This window comes from Babylonia areolata, chromosome 6, assembly GCF_041734735.1.
Source record: "Babylonia areolata isolate BAREFJ2019XMU chromosome 6, ASM4173473v1, whole genome shotgun sequence".
In the NCBI taxonomy this organism is placed as follows: Eukaryota; Metazoa; Mollusca; class Gastropoda; order Neogastropoda; family Buccinidae; genus Babylonia; species Babylonia areolata.
The window spans coordinates 23,840,778-23,847,872 of NC_134881.1; the positions used below are offsets into that span (position 1 = coordinate 23,840,778).

The 7,095-nt window shown below is 44.7% G+C and overlaps 1 protein-coding gene across 1 annotated transcript in view; it reads left to right on the plus strand.

Moving 5' to 3' along the window:
• Window positions 1-5,363: 5,363 nt before the first annotated feature.
• The window catches only part of LOC143283331 (arrestin domain-containing protein 3-like), a 202,283-nt gene continuing 200,551 nt past the window's right edge, over window positions 5,364-7,095 (plus strand). The window contains exon 1 of the mRNA XM_076589530.1: window positions 5,364-5,498. The gene's annotated coding sequence lies outside the window, so the exon portion shown is untranslated. The remainder of the gene's footprint in view (window positions 5,499-7,095) is intronic.

A 7,095-nucleotide genomic window follows, 5' to 3' on the forward strand; every position in this document is an offset into this window, starting at 1 on the left:
ATTTTCTATAATTGAACTCTTCTTCTTCTTTTTTTTTTTTTTTTTTAAATTTCAAATTCCACCCTCACTTTTCCCGGTTTACCTCCCCCCCCAAAAAACAACAACAACAACAAAACAACAAAACTATCCATTCCCCCCCCCCCCCCCCCCCCGCCCCTTCCCCTCCTCTCCTAAACGATAACATCCACGTGTTTGTGTGTGTTGTGGGTGTGTGTGAGGGGAGGGCGGTATGGTGTGTGTGAATGATTTTTAATAGTGTTTGGTATCTTGTGATCGATTTTCCCTTTTTGGATAATTACGTTTTTTGTCCTATTTGTAAACGCCTGGGACTTATTTTCAAGATTTGGTGTAAATGCTAATAATGATGATAATAATGATGATGATGCTAATCATCATCATCATCACCATCATCATCATCATCATCATCATCATCATCATACTACTAATAATAATCATCATCATCATAATCATAATCATAATAATCATAATAAATGCAAAAAAAATGAGATAAATACTACAAAGAAATGTCTACAATCACCAGCAATTATGCGCGACGGGATATTAAACGAAATTCCTTCCTTCCTTCCTTCCTTCCTTCCTTCCTTCCTTCCCTTCCTTCCTTCCTTCCTTCCTTCCCTCCTTCCTTCCTTCTTTCCCTCCTTCCTTCCTTCCTTCCTTCCTTCCTTCCTTCAGGGGGGTTCTGAATACTTTTTGGTGTAATTTACCCTATTGGACATTATTCTGGTTTAATTAACACTTGTCTCAGCAGCGGTAATCGTAGAAGAAACCGCACCACCATCACCAGCAACAGATGCCAGTGGTACTGAGCAGTTCTAACAGCAACAGTAGCATCAGCATCAGTAGTCAGTAGTCAGTAGTGACGGCTCTAGCTACCCAAGGCTGATAAAGACTCAAACACTTCAAGATATCAGTGATGAAAGAGTTTAGGCATTACCTTGCCTTCCAGTTGTCCTTGTGATAACAACCGCGACAAAACAACAACAACACATCAACAATGAGAAGAAGAAGATGATGATGATGATGATGACCATCATCATCATCATCATCAGTACCAGCAGTAGCTTTGCATTTATACCAGTTGTTTCTGTGATTAGATTAACGACTTCTCTTTTACGAAGCCTGTAAAGTAATTTTCTTCAAATATAATCATTTCAAATATTCATCTTTCATTCCACTCTTTATACACACAGTTTACCCAAACTCACCATTGATCACCCCACCCCTACCCTCACACACACTGACACACACACACACACACACACACACACACACACACACACACATACACACACACACACACAATGACACACACACACACACACACACACACAATGACACACACACACACACACACACACACACACACACACACACACACACACACACACACCTCCGTCCCTCTCCTCTCATGCTAAACAATAACATTCAAATGAAAAAAAAAAAGGAAAAAAAAAAACCTGACTCGGAATACTCTCAACAAAATGTCTACAATCATCAGCATGTGTGGCAGGACATTAAACAAAATATTCCTCCACCCTCCACCAGCAGCAGCAGCAAGGTTTTGTCAGTGAAGAGAACCCAGGGGTGCACACATCTCCGTTTACCTTCTGCCCGAAAAATGAAAGTACAACGAACAAAAACCTCTGTCACTGTCACGAGACGGACGGCAAATAAAAAGTCCAAGGGAGCAAACTCTCCGTGGGAACAACCACAGGGAATGATATCAAACCCTCAGTCCAGGCAGCTTGCAGTTCCAGACACACACACACACACACACACACACACACACACACACACACACACACACAAACACCACCACCACCACTAAAACCGCCACCACCACCACCACCACCCCAACCAGCTGCCATTGACAAACCAGCCAGCATCGCGGGCAGCCCCTGTGAGTGAGTCCGTGCATTACATCTCTCTGTGTGTCGGTGTCTGTCTCCCTCCCCCTCCCACCCCACCCCCCTCCACCCCGTCCCTCCCCTTCCTCCCCCCCCTCCCTCCCAGCATCCAAAACAATGCCGCCACGCTGGGCACTGAGCGATGCTGGAAGGTTATAAAAGATCAGGCAGCGTACAGGCGCCTATGCGGCAGACTGCAGCACAGCTGTTGCAGCAGCAGCAGCAGCAGTAGACAGCAGCAACAGCAGTAGACAGCAGCAGCAGCAATAGTAAGAGAATTGTAGTGTGGACATGACGGCACCGCGTGTTTGAATCTCTGTATGTGTGTCAGTGTGTGTGTGTGTCTCTCTCTCCCTCCGCCTTCGATTTCTACATCTGTGGCTTGAGGATCGTTTGGACTGGACAGTCCTTCTGTATCCCTGAAGGCTGTGTCTGTTGCCAGTGTTTGTACTCGCGGCGCACGTGCGTGTCTGAATGTGTGTGTGTGTGTGTGTGTGTGTGTGTGTGTGTGACTTGGACAGGGAAGGAGAGAGAGAGAGATAGGGGGGGAGAGGGAGAGGGGGAGTGAATGACTCCTCCTCCTCTTCCTCCTTCTGTGTCAGTGCTCTCTCTGCGACTGAGTCAACAACAGATTCAGCGGCGGCACTGCGGCTACTGACGGAAGGGATGCGCTGCTGCCAGCTGTGCTGCACTGTCATCAACGTTTCGTTTGTTTGCGATCTTCTCTGACGTCCGGCCGGATGGCTGACTGACTGACTGACTGGCTGACTGACTGGCTGACTGCAAGTGGCAGTGGTGTGTTGTTGTTGTTGTTGATTTTTTGGGTTTTTTTTTTTTTTTTTTTTAGCAGTGGCTGAGAGTTCCCGGGTGGAAATGAATCTGATATTACGTGTCATTGTCGTCTTGTCGTTGAAAAACTTCTGCCGTGTGTTGCTTTGAATAGCGTGGTGGTCAGTGGTGGTGGTGGTGGTTGTGGTGGTAGGGGACAAACCTGTCAACAGCTACTGTTTATCCGCAGTGGTTATTCGTGATTTATTTTGTTATTGTCACTGAACATCCAGGGATCACGCTAAAAAAAATACCTTCACGGCGCTTTCGTCGAAACTTGCCAACTGTGGGGGCTTTGTCTTCAGTTTAACATCATCAGAGTTCACGTTGAAATATCTTCACGGTGGTTTTCCCCATAGTCTCGTGAGTTCAAATCCGTTGGATTTTATTGTTGTTGCTGTTGCTGTTGTTTGTTTGGGTTTTTTTTGTTTGTTTGTTTGTTTTTTGTTGTTGTTGTTTTTGTTTTTTGTGGGTTTTTTTTTTGGGGGGGGGGGCATGGGGGGGTGATGGTGGATGTTGTGTAGGCTTCATCCCACAAACCACGGACGGACAGAGCATCATCCTGGTTTGGAGAGTCATCATCACTAAGTGCCTGGCGAGCATCTCTGAATTGAACCAGCAAGTAGCATCGTCTGTGGCAACACACGCGTTAGTTCGCAAACACACACACACACACACACACACACACACACACACACACACACACACACACACACACACACACACAACACACACACACACAATACACACATTACACACACAAACACAACACACACACACACACACACACACACACACACACACACACACACACACAACACACACACACAATACACACATTACACACACACACAAACACAACACACACACACACACACACACACACACACACACACACACACACAACACACACACACAATACACACATTACACACACACAAACACAACACACACACACACACACACACACACACACAACACACACACACAATACACACATTACACACACACACAAACACAACACACACACACACACACACACACACACACAAACACACACACACACACGCACCACAACACACACTCCTCTGTCATCCACACACACTCGGACTGAAAGACACACCAAAACGCCCCCCCCCCCCTTCCACACCTGAAGACTGATGGAGTGCTCTCCTGCTCTCCAAACCCCAAAGTCTTCGCATTCACCTCTAATCACCCTCTTGAGACTTGACTGCCTTGAGTCTTGAATTCAGCCAAGAGCAACGAAGACAAGAAACAAAGAATAGATTCTTTTCTTTTTTTTAAAGGGGGGCGGGGGGGGGGGGGGGGGATGAAAGAAAAGAAAAGAAAGAAAAACTTCGAACCACGAAAGGAAAGGAAAACGAGGGAGGTGAGAGTTCTAAAAGAAATAACGAAAGATCGATTCATTTCTTCATTAAAAAAAAAAAAAAAAAAAAAAAAAAAAAAACAACAAAAAAACCAACAACTGTGACAACATAAGCAAAAAGAAGAACAAAAAAAAGCCCTGTGACTTAAAAAAAAGAAAGAAAAGAAAACAAAGACTCACATAACCAAAAAAAAAAAAAAAAAAAGGGGGTGGGGGGGGGGGGGGGCGGGGGCGGGGGGTGAAGACGCCAACGGCAAAGACAGAAGCTGGAGAAAAAATAATTCTGCCTTCTCCTTTTTCAGTTCAGTTGCGAGTTGTTGTCAAAAGCCTCGCCGTGAACGAGCTATCAGTCGAGGAAGGAAAAGTCGATCACGGTCGTGTTTTTCGCTCAGTGCTGGTGTTCGTTCGATTTCTTCCGCGACAACTTGCGAACAACAATATTAACGACACGCATGAGGATTCAATACAAGGATGTTTCTGTTTGTTTTTGTGGGTTTTTTTTTGTTTGTTCAAGCAGCAGTAATGTCAGTGTTACGTGTTATATGCTATTCATTTATGCAACTGATGAGTAGTAGGTTCGTTTGTTTTTTTGTTTGTTTGTTTGTTTGTTTCAATGAATGAAGGAAGGTGGCAGAATGGTTAAGACGCTCAGCTGCCAATACACAGAGTCCGTGAGGGTGTGGGTTCGAATCCCGCTCTCGCCCTTTCTCCTAAGTTTGACTGGAAAATCAAACTGAGCGTCTAGTCTTTCGGATGAGACGATAAACCGAGGTCCCGTGTGCAGCACGCACTTGGCGCACTGAAAAAGAACCCATGGCAACGAGAGTGTTGTCCTCTGGCGAAATTACGTAAAATGAAATCCCCTTTCATAGGTACACAAATATGTAAGCATGCACTCAAGGCCTGACTAAGCGCGTTGGGTTATGCTGCTGGTCAGGCATCTGCTCAACAGATGTGGTGTAGCGTGTATGGATTTGTCCGAACGCAGTGACGCCTCCTTGAGAAAGTGAAACTGAAACTGAAACTTCAATGAATGACTGATGTACTGCAACGAGTGATGATATGATTCATTACTATACATATAATTTATCCGAAACGCTGCTTAAGATGCCAGACTACAAACATACAATTTAAACACACAGACGGAGAAACAGTCACACATTAAAAAAAAAAAAAAAAAAAAAGAAAAGAAAAAAAAAACTAAGAAAGAAAAAGAAGAGAGAAAATTTTCCAGTGTCAAACTGTTCGCTGTTGTTCAGTCAACAAACTGGCAGACTGAGAATTGTGATTTCCTTCAGGAGCCCAGTTGAATGAAACAACTTCCGCGTGACCACATACTGAAACAAGCAAAATGAGTAAGTACCTGCTTTCTCCTCTGTCTCTCTCTTTGTCTCTCTCTCTCTCTTTCTCTCTCTTTGTCTCTCTCTCTGTCTCTCTCTTTGTCTCTCTCTCTCTCTGTCTCTCTCTTTGTCTCTCTCTCTCTCTCTGTCTCTCTCTTTGTCTCTCTCTCTGTCTCTCTCTTTGTCTCTCTCTCTGTCTCTCTCTCTCTCTCTCTGTGCCTGTCTGTGTGCCCACCTGTCTGTGTCTGCCTGTCCGTGTGTTTCAGTGTCTGTGTCTGTGTCTGCGTCCATCTGTTCACGTGTATGTTCGTGTGGCTCTTTCTCTCTTTCTCTCTCTCTCTCTCTGTCTTTGTCTCTCTCTCTCTGTCTCTGTCTATGTCTCTCTGTCTCTTTCTCTCTGTCTCTCTTTCTCTGTGTCTCTCTCCGTCTCTATCTGTCTCTCACTCTCTCTCAATCTCTCTCTCTGTCTCCTTCTCTGTCTTTGTCTCTCTCTGTCTGTCTGTTTCTGTCTGTCTGTCTCTCTCTGTCTCTCTCTCTCTCTGTCTCTCTCTGTGTCTTTCTGTCTCTCTCTCTTTCTGCCTCTCTCTCTCTGTCTCTGTCTCTCACTCTGTCTTTCTGTCTCTCTCTCTCTCTGTCTCTCTCTCTCCCTCTGTCTCTCTCTCTGTGTGTCTCTCTCTCTGTGTGTGTGTGTGTGTGTGTGTGTGTCTCTCTCTCTGTGTCTCTCTCTGTGTCTCTCTCTGTGTCTTTCTGTCTCTCTCTCTCTCTGTCTCTGTCTCCCTCTCTGTGTCATTCTGTCTCTCTCTCTCCCTCTGTCTCTGTCTGTCTGTCTGTCTGTCTGTCTCTCTCTCTCTGTCTCTCTCTCTCATACTCCACTTTCCGTCTCTAGCTGTCAGTACGTCTGTCTCTCTGAACGTCATTGTGTTTCTGTCTTGTCTGTCAGACTTTTACCACTGCCCTTCTTTCTGTCTGTCTCTGTCTCTGTCTCCCCCCCCCCCTTCTCTCTCTCTCACACACAGACACACACTCTCTCTCTCTCTCTCCCTCTCTCTCTCATGTATCCTTTTCTTTTCCCCCCCCCCCTCTCTCTCTCTCCCTCTCCCCCCCTCTTTCTTTCTCTCTCTCTCTCTCTCTCTCTCTCTCTCTCTCTCTCTCTCTCTCCCTCTCTCTCTCTCTCTGCTCACGTATTCTCGCTACCCCTTTTTTTTTTTTTTATAAATTAGATTTTTTTTTTTCAAATCAGCATTTCGCCATCTCTTTTCTTCGATTAAAAAAAATATTCTTTTTAATTATTATCTTCTATTTGAATCATCGTTTTGTTCCAAGCTGGCAAACACTGACCAAGTTAGTGATGGAACGTCTTGCGTAATCGCGATTTTATAGACTATATTTTTATCTGTTGCGTTTGATCATACAAATGATGCTCAAATAAATTCCATAACTGCAACTGGTTCGCAAATACAAGATAGCTTACGACTGATGACGTCTGTTGATAGGTGAATGCTGATTTTGAGGCGCAGCATATTTGGTTGGATTTTTTGTTGTTATTGTTTTTTTTTCAATATCCACATTTCTTTCCCTGTGTTTTTTTCCATTCAGTTTCGTTTGACAAACG